Source organism: Taudactylus pleione, unplaced genomic scaffold, assembly GCF_031769625.1.
Source record: "Taudactylus pleione unplaced genomic scaffold, aTauple2 ptg000887l, whole genome shotgun sequence".
Classification (NCBI taxonomy): Eukaryota; Metazoa; Chordata; class Amphibia; order Anura; family Myobatrachidae; genus Taudactylus; species Taudactylus pleione.
In genome coordinates this window covers 647,062-664,937 of record NW_028285288.1, presented here as the reverse complement: position 1 = coordinate 664,937, position 17,876 = coordinate 647,062, and positions in this window count along the sequence as shown.

The window sequence follows — 17,876 nt, the reverse complement described above, 5'->3', positions numbered from 1 at the left end:
CCTTTTCTTTGGCGCATTTAGCAGTATGTTTTTGAAGATGAACATTTACCACTGTTCCGTTCTCGTCTACAAAAAGGATCATAAAATATGTTTTGTAAATATTTTGCCAAACTAATATTCATTTAAAGCCGCAGATTATTTCACTAGAACAGATACTGTATATTTTTTCAACCATACCTGATCTCTCATGAATCTCCTGCTGCTTATTAAACGTTCCGTGTAGCTTGTCATGCAACAGCAACATGTTCAGCATGTGAAAATGTACAAGAAAAAAATATGAATTATTGTTTTTTTATTTTTTAAATGAAAGTTTATACTTAATTTGCACGACATATAATAATATATACATTGCCGATCATTTCCCTGTAAGCCTGATCTTGTATTGTTCACGCTGGATGTATGCAGGCAGATTGAGTTACCGTAATTGCCCGTGACACTGCTGGGGAAGGCTCGGCCACAGACATATCAGACGCCACTACCTCAAACACCCTAATCATTGAGCCTCAGGTGTTCCTGTGACAAGTCCCCAACTACAAAGGCCTAAGAGCTGTCAGTTAGAGTCCTTCAAAATAAATACTTTAAAAGTTTCAACCCGATTTATGGGTCTGAGAGTATTAAAGCCCATCCAGGGGCATGACTAGAACTTTGTGGGCCCCAGAGCAACATTTTGAATGTGACCGCATTGTTCTAGAGAGAAACCACTCTCCACAGTGGCTGTACATTTTATGTTCCACCCTAGATCACATTATGCCACACAGCGCCCTAAGTTCACATTGGCATGCTACTGCTGCTTACCACGCTCTACCAACTCTGACATTCTCCTCTTCCTAGTATCGTGCTCTGCTACCCCTCTCTGTGCTACTGTCCCATCCTGCCCCTCTCTCTGCTGCTGTCCCATCCTGCCCCTCTCTGTGCTACTGTCCCGTCCTGCCCCTCTCTCTGCTGCTGTCCCATCCTGCCCCTCTCTGTGCTACTGTCCCGTCCTGCCCCTCTCTCTGCTGCTGTCCCATCCTGCCCCTCTCTCTGCTACTGTCCCGTCCTGCCCCTCTCTCTGCTACTGTCCAATCCTGGCCCTCTCTGTGCTACTGTCCCATCCTGGCCCTCTCTCTGCTACTGTCCCATCCTGGCCCTCTCTCTGCTACTGTCCCGTCCTGCCCCTCTCTGTGCTACTGTCCCATCCTGCCCCTCTCTCTGCTACTGTCCCATCCTGCCCCTCTCTCTGCTACTGTCCCATCCTGGCCCTCTCTGTGCTACTGTCCCGTCCTGCCCCTCTCTGTGCTACTGTCCCGTCCTGCCCATCTCTGTGCTACTGTCCCATCCTGCCCCTCTCTCTGCTACTGTCCCATCCTGCCCCTCTCTCTGCTACTGTCCCATCCTGCCCCTCTCTCTGCTACTGTCCCATCCTGCCCCTCTCTCTGCTACTGTCCCGTCCTGCCCCTCTCTCTGCTACTGTCCCATCCTGCCCCTCTCTCTGCTACTGTCCCGTCCTGCCCCTCTCTCTGCTACTGTCCCGTCCTGCCCCTCTCTGTGCTACTGTCCCATCCCACCCCTTCTCTGCTACTGTCCCATCCTGCCCCTCTCTGTGCTACTGTCCCATCCTGCCCCTTCTCTGCTACTGTCCCATCCTGCCCCTTCTCTTCTACTGTCCCAGCCTGCCCCTCTCTCTGCTACTGTCCCATCCTGCCCTAAGTTCACATTGGCATGCTACTGCTGCTTACCACGCTCTACCAACTCTGACATTCTCCTCTTCCTAGTATCGTGCTCTGCTACCCCTCTCTGTGCTACTGTCCCATCCTGCCCCTCTCTCTGCTACTGTCCCATCCTGCCCCTCTCTGTGCTACTGTCCCGTCCTGCCCCTCTCTGTGCTACTGTCCCGTCCTGCCCCTCTCTGTGCTACTGTCCCATCCTGCCCCTCTCTCTGCTACTGTCCCATCCTGCCCCTCTCTGTGCTACTGTCCCATCCTGCTCCTCCCTGTGCTACTGTCCCGTCCTGCCCCTCTCTGTGCTACTGTCCCATCCTGCCCCTCTCTGTGCTACTGTCCCATCCTGCCCCTCTCTGTGCTACTGTCCCATCCTGCCCCTCTCTGTGCTACTGTCCCATCCTGCCCCTCCCTGTGCTACTGTCCCATCCTGCCCCTCTCTCTGCTACTGTCCCATCCTGCCCCTCTCTGTGCTACTGTCCCATCCTGCCCCTCTCTGTGCTACTGTCCCATCCTGCCCCTCTCTGTGCTACTGTCCCATCCTGCCCCTCTCTGTGCTACTGTCCCATCCTGCCCCTCTCTGTGCTACTGTCCCATCCTGCCCCTTCTCTGCTACTGTCCCGTCCTGCCCCTCTCTCTGCTACTGTCCCATCCTGCCCCTCTATGTGCTACTGTCCCATCCTGCCCCTTCTCTGCTACTGTCCCGTCCTGCCTCTCTCTGTGCTACTGTCCCAACCTGCCCCTCTCTCTGTTACTGTCCCACCCTTTCCCTCTCTCTGCTGCTGTCTTGTCCCGCCCCTCTCTCCTAATGTCCCGTCCTGACCCTCTCTCTGCTACTGTCCTGTCCTGCCCCTCTCTCTGCTGCTGTCCCTTCCTGCCACTCTCTCTGCTTTCTCCTTTGTCCTGACCCTCTCTCTGCTGTTGTCTTGCCCTGCCCCTTCTCTTTCTGCTGCTGTCTAGTCTTGCCCCTCTCTCTGCTGCTGTCACATCCTGCTCCTCTCTCTGCTGCTGTCCCATCCTGCCCCTCTCTCTGTTACTGTCCTGTCCTGCCCCTCTCTCTGTTGCTGTTCCATCCTGCCCCTCTCTCTGCTGCTGTCCTACCCTGCCCCTCTCTCTGCTGCTGTTCCATCTTGCCCCTCTCTCTGCTGCTGTCCCATCCTTCCCCTCTCTCTGCTGCTGTCCCTTCCTGCCCCTCTCTCTGTTACTGTCCTGTCCTGCCCCTCTCTCTGCCACTGTCCTGCCCTGCCTCTCTCTCGGCTGATTTTCCATCCTGCCCCTCTCTGCTACTGTCCAGCCCCTCTCTGCTACTGTCCTGCCCCTCTCTCTGCCTTCTCCTTTATCCTGCACTGCACCACCCTGTCCCCACCCCCCTCCCGCTCCCACACTTACTCCACTACTGGCACCCGGTCTTCCAATTAGGCTTGGCCTGTCCTGTCTCCCTAGCAGTGGATGCCGACTCCCACTGTGCATGCATGTTGGAAATGAGTCAGTCCTTACACAATTATTATATAGATATTGCGCCATTCGGCACTAATGCCAATGTGTTCTGGGTGCAGGCACCCTAAGCCTCTGGGTCCCATAGCAATGGCTCCTTCTGTGCCTGCTGTAGTTATGCTCCTGGACCCATCATTGTTCTACAATATTGTGATGATGATGATGATGATATATTTGTCTAACAGGCGACCTCAATCTCATGCATTGTGGATCCAGCTTTTCCCAGCAGTTTCATTGATTCATGTAAAAGTGTAGTTCTTAGCAATTCATTTGTTCTGCTGGAGGAAATGAAGCTACTTTGTCCTGTTAATTATTGCTAGATGTAGATATATGGTATTCATGTCTTATAAATCCATTTTTTTTGACACTTTGTGCCAGCATGCAGATCAAGTGCCTCTCGCACTTTAATTAGACAATGGTAGGCATCAACGTGTAACTTAGGTGAAACGGTGCATAATAGACGTGTTTATACAATGCGGTAGAAATGTTTCAAATTGTGTCGTTCTGTTTTTTTCTTCTAATTTTTCAAAAACAGAAAAAATGATGTTTGGAAACGGCTTCCAGTTTGTTTTTGTTTTTTTTGTACGTTTATTTCAGACAATGACCCTGTTCTATCACCTCATGTTTTATTGTGTGTATATATTTCTATACATATATACAGCTAGCGTGTTGTAAATATATCTGAATGTGTTTCACGGTTCTGTAAGCAGCAACGCTTGTGACGTTCCATAATTAATGAGTGACAACTCCGGATTGTGACGTACCATGGCCGTATAATGGAATGTTTTTATTTATGACTTTTGCTAATCGGTGGCTTAGTGACTTAGGTGTGTTATAGAACAGTGATTAGACTCTACTCTAGGTAGAACTTTTATGGTGTAACTTGGCATGTAGACGGATATGGTTAGTAAATGTACAGTAGCACCCATGTTGGTCATTTATAAAGTTGATATGATTATCGTTAACTCTTTTCCCCCTTGGAGAGTGTCGTATTCCACTGGCCTTGAATGGGTTACATGCAATTGGGGGCAGGGTGGTAGTTTCTGCTAATTTGCGTTATTGTTTTTGTATGGGAGGGGGGGTTTACAAAAAAGGCTCTTCTAGGGTCATGAGCTGTCCTGAATGTCCTGATACTTATCATTGGCAGAGGTGGACACATTCAAACTCCCGTACTTGTTAATATAATGATACCCTCGCAGAATAATTCCCATTTCCATATTATATAGGGCCTGTGGACGCCATTGCAAGGGCGGCTCTGTCTTTTTACGCAGCCGCAGCTCCGTCTTTTTTGCTAATACATTAGCTAATTGGCTTCCTACTGAGACGCCAACCAGCTACTGCGCTAATCCGACGTATTAAGATGCACCATCGGAGATTGCACCTAACCTATGGCAGCTGCAATTTCTCCGTCTGAACATGGCAGCCAGGATTGGCGCAACTGCGTCTTTTTGCCGCAGTCACTGACCACGGCATGACCACTAGCTAGTCCTCCCCGTTGCCTCCTAGAAATGCTCACTGGAATCCCATGGATCTGCATACAGTTGGATTCTGCGTCTTTGTGCAGTGACCATCGGTATGTAAGCGCAGTGCGTCCCGGACGCACGCACAGGTCCGGCTCCGATTATCCACACTCCCCCATCTGCCTACACTTCTGCCTCCTATGTAAACTGTCCGTTGCTCCCATGTAAATGGAACAGGTGTGTCTCCATGTAGTGCAATAGTCTGAGTCGGGAGATAAACTCACCCAAAGCAGAAGATATATCAGCGCAGAATTACTTTAGTTATTAATAATGATCAATTTTTATTTTATTTTTGAAATATACTTTTCTAATTTAAAAAAAAATTTGTTTTAATTCACACGTCATCAGTGTAAATCGGGAACACATATCAAATTATAATATAGAGCCTGGATACAAGGATTTCCAGCGTATTGTTTTTGAGGGTTTGTGTTAGGATGGCGGCGGGTAGGACGCGGATTCCCAGGGCTCGGCTGGGAAAGGTCGCCCATCTGGTTGCTAATTACCAAAATCTTGTTGCAAAAACAAGTTTGTTCATGGTACAGTATGCAGTGTACTGGGAGCAGTGGGGACCAGTGTCAACAGGCTCACAGTCCTGGTGACTCAGGGGTCTATTTACTAAGCAGGAGACAGAGTGAAAAGTGATAAGGTACCAGCCAATCAGCTCCCAACTGCCATCTCACAGGCTGTGTTTGCAAAATGACAGTTGGGAGCTGATTCCCTGGCACCTTATCACTTTTCACTCTGTCTCCTAACACTGCTTAGTAAATAGACCCGTCAGTACCAGCTGAGATTATCTATACAATGGTCACCCTAGGAGATCACTGCACTCATACATACTGTATTCCTCACAATAGCTCATGTTTTTCTGCTCAGAGCTGAAGTGATTATACAGCCATTAGAATTTAGCAGCATTAAGCTATAGCAGTAGCTTTAGTTAGAGCTGATTAAAGTCATGTTTCTGACTCTGCTCTAGTTACTCGTCTTCATGATGGGTTAGATACTGCAGGTGAAGATTGCAGCCTGTAGAGAGAATGGCCCAATGTCTAAAGGCTGATTTACACTAACTCAATATTCCCAAACTATCCCTATTGCCTTGTACACTAAATGGAGGCAGCTGACTAGTGAGTTGAATTTGTACCCATTATAGTACTGCCAGTCACTTTCCAAGGAGCTAGTGACACCACAAGGCATATTCACAGGCTGATTATTGGTTATCACCACAAATAGTTGCTTCAGTGGTCTGTAGCCTGTTTAGGCAGTGGGTACCCTAAGAAATAAGGGTGCCATAGAGCGGACCCTTCTTACAGCCTCCCTTAGGGCCAAATTCAATTAGCCTCATTAATTTACCATACGGGGAAAAGGGTGATAGCCTCAGACTTTTATGCCCAAGACTATTCTATCCAAGGCGCCTTTCTTCACACGTTAGCCCATAGATTCCGGTGTAAGTGCCCGGAGCTTTAGGTTAATGCGTTCGCAGCTGCTGCGATAAGGGCCGAAAAGCCCGACCTAACGCAGATTTCTGTTCGAGCCTCAGGAAGAGGGTAACAGAAATCCGCGTCAAGTGACCGCCGCGGGCTGTAATTGTATTGAACTCGGCCCTAAATAGCTACTACACTTACATTCCCCGCCTACAGTCCAGCTCAGATGGGTCTGTGGATCGCCTGGTGCAGCAACAGTCCTGATATAATCCTCCACCTCTGCGCCCTGTCATGTTCCCAGATCTATATTATTTTGTACTAAATCAAATTAGGATTATATTGTGTGGTGTCAAATCCGACAACGCGCTGGTCAGTCTCAGCCAAAACAACTCCTAACTGCAATCGAAGTACAATTTATAGGAGGTAATTCAGTTCTACTTCACAAGCGGCTGCAGACGTCAAGGCCATGGACAGTATGGAAAGGTATATTTCCCCTTCAGTTTCTGTACCTGGAAGTGATGCGGATCGAGGGCGAAAGCGCCCATACAGTCCACCAAAAAAAAGAAAGTTGTCGCCACAAGATTATATCACCCGTCTATGCCCACGTAGATGGCAGGGAATGACGTTGGACAGTAGCTGATGATGTCAGGGTACAACAACTGAAGGGGATCTATCCATTACCATTACAGTATCCCAACGTCACATGATTTCCTGCGCTCCTGTATGGAGTGCAAGGGCAAATGTGCGACATTGGGCGCGAGGTGCCGACGTTCCGACCGCTGCAGCTAAATTCAATTGTCCCCATGGAGAGAACCAGATTGGAGATTAATAACTGGAAACACATGGAAAGTCTGCACCAACTGCAAAGCTCGCAATCATGTTCCACCATTTCTATACATGTTCCACCATTGCTATAATTCAGTGGCCAAAGGGAGTTATAATTGAACTGTATTTGTGAAAAATGATTGAAGTATATCAAAGATGTTTTTCCAGTGTTTTTTATTTTGTTAAACTAAAAAAAGCTTCAGTATGTACAATGTTAATGGGATGGCTAACAGTAAGACCCCCCCCAGCCCTCCCTGCGTCTCCCATACTGACATATATCGCTCTCCTTTGTGGTGTGCGCTGTTACCGTGAGTTACCTTCTGCCTTTCGGGTTTATAGAAAGTTGCTCTGATGCTCTCAAACCGTGTCACATCATTTTCTGTAACTTATGTATAAAACTGGAAATTCTTTATACATGACAATATAAATATTATATACTTTGCTGTGTTGTACCTCTGTACATATCAATAAATGTTGGTATATAAAGCTGTTTGGCACTGTGTGTTTTCTTGCTTCAGATATGGCATTTCTTGGGATAACAAATTGGATGCATATAAACTTTGTATCATATATAAGAGAGTTCGATGCCACAATTCCAAAATCCATTTGACAGGAGCTTCACATCACTGCTCTGCTGGGGACCCTGCTCCTCCCATTATATAACTGTCAGTCTGTGACTTCCTGCTGCCCCCATTCCTCTCCTCACATCATGTCACTGCCCCTGTCACATGCAGCCCTGTCCTCACTAACACATCACTAATCTCCTGATATACTCTGTGCTGCTGGGGGGCCTGCTCCTCCCACTATATAACTCTCAGTCTGTGACTTCCTGCTGCCTCCATTCCCCTCCTCACATCATGTCACTGCCCCTGTCACATGCAGCCCTGTCCTCACTGACACATCACTCATCTCCTGATATACTCTGTGCTGCTGAGTGACCCTGCTCCTCCCACTATATAACTCTCAGTCTGTGACTTCCTGCTGCCCCCATTCCCCTCCTCACATCATGTCACTGCCCCTGTCACATGCAGCTCTGACCTCACACATCACTCATCTGCTGATATACTCTGTGCTGCTGGGGGACCCTGCCTCTCCCATTATATAGCTCTCAGTATGTGACTTCCCGCCCCAATTCCCCTCCTCACATCTTGTCACTGCCTCTGTTACACACATCCCTGTCCAGGGGCTGGCTGGCAACTTTTAGCCTGGGGGGCAATGCATGCAGGCGGCCCCGGCAGAGGAGTAGCGTGTAGCCAGGGTGTCCGAAGAATATGGGTGCTATGGCGCCCCCCCCTTCAAGTGTTCCAGGGAGGAGGCGGGTCTATATGGGATTAATGTAAGGTAAAAATAAAGATTAGGGCAGCCCCCTGTCGTAGTGCCCATATGCAGTGCCCCCGTGTGCCACAGGAGAGAACACCCTTATGCATGCCTCCAGCAGTGCCCCCAGTAGTAGTAGTCCCCCCCCTTTGCAGTGCCCCCAGTAGTAGTAGTCCCCCCCCCTTTGTAGTGCCCCCATTAGTAGTAGTCCCCCTTTGTAGTGCCCCCAGTAGTAGTAGTTCCCCCCCTTTGCAGTGCCCCCAGTAGTAGTAGTCCCCCCCTGTAGTGCTCCCAGTAGTAGTCCCCCCCTTGTAGTGTCCCCAGTAGTAGTAGTCCCCCCCTTGTAGTGTCCCCAGTAGTAGTAGTCCCCCACCCCCCTTGTAGTGCCCCCAGTAGTAGTAGTAGTCCCCTTATAGTGCCTCCAGTAGTAGTAGTCCCCAGTAGTAGTAGTCCCCTCCCCCTTGTAGTGCCCCCAGCAGTAGTAGTCCCCCACCCCCCTTGTAGTGTCCCCAGTAGTAGTAGTAGTCCCCTTATACTGCCCCCAGTAGTAGTCCCCAGCAGTAGTAGTCCCCCACCCCCCTTGTAGTGCCCCCAGTAGTAGTAGTCCCCTTATAGTGCCCCCAGTAGTAGTAGTCCACTCCCCCTTGTAGTGCCCCCAGTAGTAGTAGTCCCCCCCTTTGTAGTGCCAGACCCCCCCCCCCAGTAGACACACATAATATAAAAAACAAAATAAAAAAAACACTTACCTGAATCCCCGCTCCCGCCGCCGCCATCTGCTCCTCCGTCTGTCCTCCCGGGCCGGGCCGCTCTGCATTATGGGAGAGACGTCATATGACATCATGACATCTCTCCCATTGCCCACTGCAGGAGCCGGAAGATGGAGCGGCTCCCGCAGTGGGCGCAGCAGCTCTCATTGGCTGCTGCTTACAACAAGCACACGGCTGCCGGAGCCGGCGGCTGTGTGTTTGTCAGTGTAGCGCTGACCGAACTCCGTCCGGTCAGCGCTACACACGCGGTGCAGTCTGTATCACAGTGACACAGACTGCACCGGCCCGCGGCCCGCATGGCGCTGCGGCCCGGGGAGCACATGGCACCCTGCCCCCCGGCCCAGCCTGCCACTGCCCCTGTCAATACTGACACATCACTGCTCTGCTGGGGACCCTGCTCCTCCCATTATATAATGCTCAGTCTGTGGCTTCCTGCTGCCTCCATGCTCCCCCTCACATCATGTCACTGCCCCTGTCCAGAGGCGTTTTGAGAGAGGAGGGGACCCGTGTGCAGACACAGTGAGAGCCCCCTCCTCTCTCCGGTGGTCCCACGGTGCAGTAGATTCTGGCTTAGTGCCAGGATCTAGTCATACTTGCCTACCCTTCCGAATCGACCAGGAGTCTCCCGAAAATTGTGTGCCGCCCCCGGAAAGGCAGACAAGCCTCCCGGCCCCCGGCATCCCATCTGCCCCCCACTGCCGCAATTACAGTATAAACCCCGGCAGCGGGGGGGCGGTAATGCGATTCACGCTGAATTGCGTCATCGTGGCCCCGCCCCCTGCTTTACAATGCCATTAATATCGGCATTGTGAAAATGAGGCGGGACCGCGATGACGCAATCGCGCTGTCACGCTCATGCGCCACCCCATTGATGCATCATTTGCCGGGTCACGTCCCCTTTCGCTGATACATGCCTCCCCCCTTCCCCGCTGTGGAAGCCCGACAGCTCCCCCCCCGGAAGGAGGGAGCTAAAAGTCGGCAACCATGAATCTACTGCTGTGCTGGTCTCCGGGAAAATGGTGCCTGTTCCGTTTTTCCGGGGACAGCAGTACGGTGCATGCACCAGTCACCTGGAAAATGGCAACAGCGCCAGCCCTACAAGTGTATAAGCAGCACTTTTCTAAGAGTAAACTTCCCCTTGTACCATTTATCGACACCACCCGCCCTCCTGGCCAAAGATGGTGACTAATGGTTGGATGTCTGGGTATTACGGGATTCTCACAGTCATGATCGTCCAGGAATATCCAATGTTACAGTCTCTCCTTAATTACATTAAATAATACAATTAGCCACAGTAAGGGCAGCCTAATGCTGCAACATATCCACCCACCCAGGGACCAGTAGACCAAGCTGTCGCTCAAAGTATCTGTGCTGGCATTTAAATTGCCCTCTGAGTTGAGATGTCAGTCACCGGCGGTCCCTGCAGCAGGTGTACGAGTGGTTGGCGGGTTGTTCACAGACATATTGTCTGTATACCCCCGCTGAGGCACTATGCGATAAGTAGTTGGTCAGCTGATTGAATGACATAAAACATAGTTTGTACCCAGCATAACCCTGTTTACTTTAGTGGATCTCTTTAATTGTGCACAGGTGAGTTCATCTATTTGCTTGGTCAGTAATTATCCACCTACTTCCATGACAGAAATCCTGAAAACATGACCTGTTGGGGATACTTGAGGGTTGAGGTTGAGAACCACTGTGGTAGAGCATCAAGATGGTGCTTATTGGGGTGGCGAAAGGATTTGAGAGGACCTGCACGGATCAGGGCGTTTCTTCCTGAACGCAGGCTTATCGTACTAATATTCCCCAGTCTACGGGCAATCGCAAAGAGAGCACGGACACATTCCTGGTTAGTGGGTTCCCGCTAAGCCGTTTTTGATCCACAAAACAACTTGGTCTTTGTGCATTCTGTGTGGCAGAGGGGACCAACCACCAACTCATGCATTATTCATTCACATTTTTATGCACTTTCCACTCTCAGAACTTTTTATATGGGAATTCTGTGCAAGCAGGTAAGTATGTAATAAGGAGGTGAATACAAGTAGTACAAACGGGAGCATTTTACTATAAAAAGTTATGTGCTGCGTCTCTACACTTTCCCTCTTTTATCTGCGTCTCATTCTGGTCTGTCCAGTTCGCTCCATTGTTTTTTGTTTTTTTTTCACTGCAGTCTCCTGTATATGAGATCAACCAGGGAACATTTCTTCCCTAGCCCTCTGTAGTACATAATGCACAGTTGTGTTCTCCCCCAAAAGATTCAGGTACAGTTAAGCCGTAGAAAGTGCCAGAAACCTGGATTCCTGCCATTGTCTCACACCATCCTCAGAAGTAATGGAAAAGCATGCCCGCCCTGTTGGAGTTAGGACTGGATAGTGCCAGTACTGCAGTTATTGTGTTTATTCCACAGTCTTCAGATTTCATCTACGTTCTTCCAAATGCACATTCTCCAACTGGAAGGTTTAGTGTCCAGCTGGCACACGGCCCTGGAAACGGAGATCTATTCATGCAACAAGGAAGAAGCATTGTTGGTGGCTGCCTATACCTGTATGTTATAAAGGTGAGCGTCCAGGCTTTGGCTACAAATGCTGGTTCCATGGGGCAGTGACAGTATCACCCTCAGTGCCATGCACCCCTGGGAAGCGTCAGCCCCTTGCACACCCCTAGTTACGGCACTGACCAATGGGAACAGCTGGTGCTTGGTTATGACATCTCAGCCAAAAGTCACACTCCCTGTCGGAAAGGAGGATGCAGGGGGTGAGATGCTTGTAAAACACCCCAAATAAAGGGGGTATCACCTTCAAGTGGGGGTGTGTGTCAGCATTGCCTGGGGCAGTAGCGTTAAGGGGTAACACACTAGTGTCAGGGTGGTTGTTGTAGGTATACATGAGCTGCCTTGCCAAATTTGGACTTTTCAATTCCACTAATATACAGGTGTGTCCTCTTGCATCTTTGCAGCTTACGCAAGTGGGTACGCGTGCTGGGTTCGCACCCACGGCTCCATAGGAGTGCATGGTGCAAACGCATGGCGCAGTGTAGCACGCGCTGCTGCGGCTAATCACATGGCGTGATGCGTACGCACGTTTGTAGAGCGATCGGCAAAGATGCGAAAGGACACATCTGTATATGAGAAATATAACAGATGACAGACGCACATTATTTAAAACCAATTGCATTAGTGAAAGCACACAGAATACTTTTTAATGATTTTCATCTGCAATCCTGAAATGGTGCACCAGAAGTAAGTACATCGGCGGTGCCCGTTCTGGACCTGTCACTGGTGTGTTCCACGTGCGAGTGCAAAAACCAGAAACCAAACCACAGCTGACAGAAATGTCAGGGCTAGCTCAGGGGCACCTACAGGACTAACCCTAGGCCTGAGGGGGAATGGGAGGTTACCGTCTCTCTTCCTGTCACCAGATCACACACGTGTACATAATGGAAAGGTCGTGGGGCAGCAGAATGGTGCAAACGATTCATATTCCATCCTACAGCCGGAAACCTCTCTGGTTTTCAACCTAAACTAGTTTACAGTAGGAGGAACTTTTTAATTTGGGTATTTATGACTTATTTTGTGGTATAAAACCCTCATTACCTCATGTTCAGTTGCAGGAATGACTACTGAGAACCAGCGGCTTTCCCCACAGTAGTGATTGATATGAACGTGGCGCTTACACCGTGGAAGTTCCCAGCCCACAGACACTTTAGTTTCTCACCTTTTCACCTCTCACCAAACAGGAAACTTTATTTTCTTGCCTCTCACTTTTGCTATTGCTGTAGAAGAACAGCACAGGGCCGTAGCTAGGGTACTGCGGCCGGTGCCATGGCACAGGGCACCACAGGTCAGGGGGCGCTCTTTGGTACTGTCAAATTTCTGTTTATTATCATTCTTGCTTGTAGCTTCCTCTTATTTCATCCCCAGCATCTCCTGGCCTCCCCTATCTCTTCCCTGGCCCTTCCCCATGAGGCCATGGCCCTCTCTCAGGTGCACTATATTATGTCCCTATTTATCCCCAGCATCTCCTGGCCTCCCCTATCTCTTCCCTGGCCCTTCCCCATGAGGCCATGGCCCTCTCTCAGGTGCACTATATTATGTCCCTATTTATCCCCAGCATCTCCTGGCCTCCCCTATCTCTTCCCTGGCCCTTCCCCATGAGGCCATGGCCCTTTTTTTGATGCCTTTGAAAAATGAGGGGGGCACCAATGCTCTTTCTGGCACAGGGCACCAAAAAGCCTAGTTACGGCTCTGGTTGTCAGTGTGTTACCATTTTCATCTGCTGAGTAGGACTAATAAATAATATACAATAGGAGGCTAGTCAGTTCTTTTACCGGTGGCTTTTTTTTTTTTAATACGCTCAACGGAGCAATTCAATTACTCTGTCAGGGCATGATAGATGCTGGTGCCAGCATTTCTGCTCGCACCATCAAAAGTGGCATCAGCCCTACGGCAGACGCAGTTTCATGCATCACCGTATGGCCTCCTATTAGCGTCTGTATGTGCAACATCCTCAGTGACACTCCCATAATATGCCCAAAAGATGGGCAATCTCTGCACATGCACTAAGACACCTACCAGTAACCGCACAGAAACGCCCATCACTTTTGTAAGACATTTATGATACTGCCTGTCTCAAGAGCAACAGCGCTTCTGTGCGTACACTCTGTGATTGGAATTAATAAACATCGGCATGCTAACACGACACCTGCACCTGCTTGTATCCTGTGACCAACAGATTAGAACAGTCGCTTATCCGTTCTCCGGCCGGGTCCAGTGCCTCTGAGCTCAGCCTCTGCTTGCTACCAAATCGGGACTGGTCCACAGTAAGCCGCCAGTGGGGATTTGCCAGTGTAGGAACCTAGTGGCAGCTACAACGCAGGAGGAGGAGTCAGTAACAGCCGGATACTGACGGTAAGAAATGGCAGTTACAGCTACATAGAATGTTGTGTCATTTACACTCAGTACACATGATACAAGTAACTACAAGAGATTATATATTCCCAGGGGATACATAAAGGGGCTCAGGATTGAAGCATTGAACATATGGGTACAGTACAATTATTATTATTATTATTATTATCATTTATTTATATGGCGCCATAAGTGTTCCGCAGCGCCTTACAAAGTACATAGACAAAAAAGTAACCATTGACTTACAATATAATACAATACAATACAATACAGGACATGGATAAACATTGCTATATTAGCAACCTTAACGCCCGTATAAGCAGCCAAGTGTTAGTTGCCCTAGTGGGGAGTAAGATAAATTAAATTACAGTAGGGAGAAGCACAAGAGGGTAGAGGGCCCTGCTCGAAAGAGCTTACATTCTTTAAGGGAGGGGAAGACAAACAGGAGTGACACAGAATGGGGTGGGCGGGGAGAAAGGAAGATGTAGCAGCAAGATAAGATGAGAGCTGGAAGGCTTTAATGAAGTAGTGGGCCTTGAGAGCTCGTTTGAAAGATTGTAGAGAGGTGCAAAGTCTGATAGGGAGAGGGAGGGAGTTCCAAAGGTGAGGAGCAGCATGGGCAAAATCTTGGAGGCAGGAGTGGAAGGAAGTAATCAATTGGCATGAAAGGCGGCATGTATTAAGTGAACGAAGAGGGTGGCTAGAAGAGTGAAGGGAGATTAGATCAGAGATGTAAATGGGAGAGGAATGGGTGAGGGCTTTGTAAGTGAGTGTGAGAGCCTTGAATTGGGTTCTGAAAGGGAAGGGGAGCCAGTGGAGGGCTTGTAAGAGAGGGGAGGCAGATGTAGAGCGTTTGGAGAGGAAGATGAGCCAAGCAGCAGCATTGAGCACAGACTGGAGAGGAGAGAGATGGGATTTGGGGAGGCCAGCTAGGAGAAGGTTACAGTATTCCAATCTGGACATGACCAGTGAATGTACAAGGGTTTTGGTAGCATCCTGGGTGAGAAAGGGTCTGCTCTTGGAAATATTCTTGAGATGGAAATGACAGGACTGCGAGAGGTTCTGAATGTGTGGTTTGAAGGAGAGGGAAGAGTCCAGGATGACTCCAAGACAACGCACTTTGGGGACTAGATGAGATAGTAATGCCATCTATTAATAAAGAAATAGTGGGACATGATGTTATGTGGGAGCTCAGTCAGCTCAGTCTTAGACATATTAAGTTTGAGAAATCGCTGGAAAATCCAGGAAGAGATAGCAGAGAGACAGTTAGAGATACGAGTCAGTAGAGAGGGGGAAAGATCAGGTGAGGAAAGGTAAATCTGAGTATCATCAGCATAGAGATGATAATGGAGGCCAAAAGAGCTGATGAGTTTACCTAGAGAAGACGTATAGAGAGAGAATAGGAGAGGTCCAAGAACAGAACCTTGGGGAACACCTACTGTAAGAGGCTGTGGGGGGGAGGAGTCGCCATGAGAGGCAACAGAGAAGGAGCGGTCAGAGAGGTAGGAGGACAGCCAGGAGAGAGCAGTGTCACGTAGACCAAGGGAGTGAAGGATATGCAGCAGTAGAGGGTGGTCCACAGTGTCAAAAGCAGCAGAGAGGTCAAGGAGAATGAGCAGGGAGTAGTGGCCCTTGGATTTTGCAGCAAGGAGGTCATTGCTGACTTTTGTGAGGGCAGTTTCAGTGGAGTGGAGAGAACGGAAGCCGGACTGAAAAGGGTCAAGGAGGGAGTGGGAGGAAAGAAATGTGGTGAGGCGGTTGTAAACAATACGCTCAAGGAGTTTGGAGGCAAAAGGGAGTAGAGAGATTGGTCGGTAGTTAGAGAGAATGTTAGGATCAAGGTTAGGTTTTTTGAGAATGGGGGAGACACGGGCATGCTTGAATGCAGAAGGAACAGTGCCAGAAGAGAGGGAGAGATTAAGGAGGTGGGCAAGATGGGAGCAGGCAGAAGGTGAGAGGGGATAGGGTCAAGGGGAGAGGTGGAAGGGGGGGAGGACTGGATAAGGGCCTTAACTTCCTCTCCAGTCACAGGGGAGAAGGATGTCAGAGTCGGTAAAATGGATGGAGAGGGGTGATCCGGGAAAGGAGGAGGTGGAGAGCTGGGGGACTGGTTGGATATGATGTCCTGACGTATGGAATCAATATTAGATGTGAAATAGGTAGCAAAGTCAGTGGCAGAGAGCAAGGAGGGGAGACGAGGAGGGGGTGGGCAGAGGAGGGATTTGAAGGTGGAAAAAAGACGCTGGGGATTTGAGGACAGAGAGGAGATGAGTTTTTAGAGAGGGAAAGGGCAGCACTGTAGGATGACAGCATGAATTTCAAATGGAGAAAATCTGCCTGAGAGCGTGATCTTCTCCTCTGTCGCTCGGCGGTTCGTGAACATTTTTGCAGGTATCTGGTGCATTTGGAATGCTAGGGTTGAGGTGTGGATTTGCGAGGGTGAGTAATTATCACCGGAGCAATAGAGTTAAGAGCATAAGTAAGGGAGGCATTGTATAGGGAAGCAGCTTGTTCAGCGCAGAAGAAAGAGAGGATAGGGGAGAGAAGTGAGCCAAGTAGGGAAGAAAAGAAAGCAGTGTCGATAGCTTCAATGTTACGCTTAGTGATGGTGGCTTTCATAGGTAGTGGAGGGGAAGGAGAGAGGGATAGGTTAAAAGAGAGGAGGTGATGGTCAGAGAGGGGGAATGGGGAGTTGGAGTAGGCAGAAATATCACAACGGTGAGTGAATACCAGATCAAGCAAATGCCCACTCGCATGGGAGGGTGAGGAGGTCCATTGGGAGAGTCCAAATGAGGAAGTGAGGGTGAGTAGTTTGGAGGCAGCAGAATCTGTGGGGATATCAATAGGAATATTGAAGTCACCGAGGATAATAGAGGGAAGGTCTGAGGAGAGAAAGTGAGGGAGCCGGGAAGCGAAGTTGTCAAGGAACTTGGAGGGAGAGCCGGGGGGACGGTAGATGACAGCTACTCTGAGGTGTACTGGTTGGAAGAGGCGTATAGCATGAACTTCAAATGTGGAGAATGTAAGGGATGGTTTTGATGGTATATGTTGGCATTGCAGAGGGCACAGGATAGAGGGACAGAGGTGATAGGAGAGATGTGAATGACATTGTCAGGGTTGCTATAGTGTGGAGATGAGAATACTTTGGGAGACCGAGATGAATAGAGTGTAGGGATCATTCGGGGCACCTGTGCTAGGGGGGGACCCTGTAGGAGGTGGGCAGGGAGGGAAGTTAAGGAGACGTGGATGAAATTGGGGCGAAGTGACAGGGAGATAAGTAAGGGAGGAGGGATTACCAGTGGGGTAGTAGGATACTTGTGGGGTATAAGAGAAAGAAAACGGAGTAATGGGAGAAGAGGGGGAGGAAGGCAGAGAGAGAAGGGGAGATAGGAGGAGGTGGAGGAGACCAGGGGGAAAGGATAGAGGTGGAGTCAGAGGGCAGAACAAAAGATTAGTTAGAAACTGAGTGAAGGGAGGAGTTGAAGACAACATGGTCATGGTAAGGATGAGGTACAGTGTCAGCACAACAAAAATATATTATAGAGCTTTGAAAAAGTGGAGATAAGATGGGAGCCGAAATTGAATATTAGAGTAGACAGTAGTAGTAGCTAGATCATGTAAGACTAGGCCAAAGAGCTAAGGTAAAAATACATTATTAGAGAGTTAAGCTGATATTAACAATATTCAGTAAGATTATCTGCTAAGCATAGAGACAGCACAAATAGTAGCAAGTGATGACCAGAGTTTTTGTAGCAGCCAGAGTTCAGTGTTGAAAGTCCAGGTTATGCAGTCAGCAGGAATTTGTAGCAGTGAGATTGTGAAATCACCTTTGTTGATGGTTTTTCTCCAAATCTAGATTAGGTTTTTAGAAGTGCAGATCGGTTATTTCCCTTCTGTTCTGCTTCGGTTCAACGCAGGTCTAACGCCAG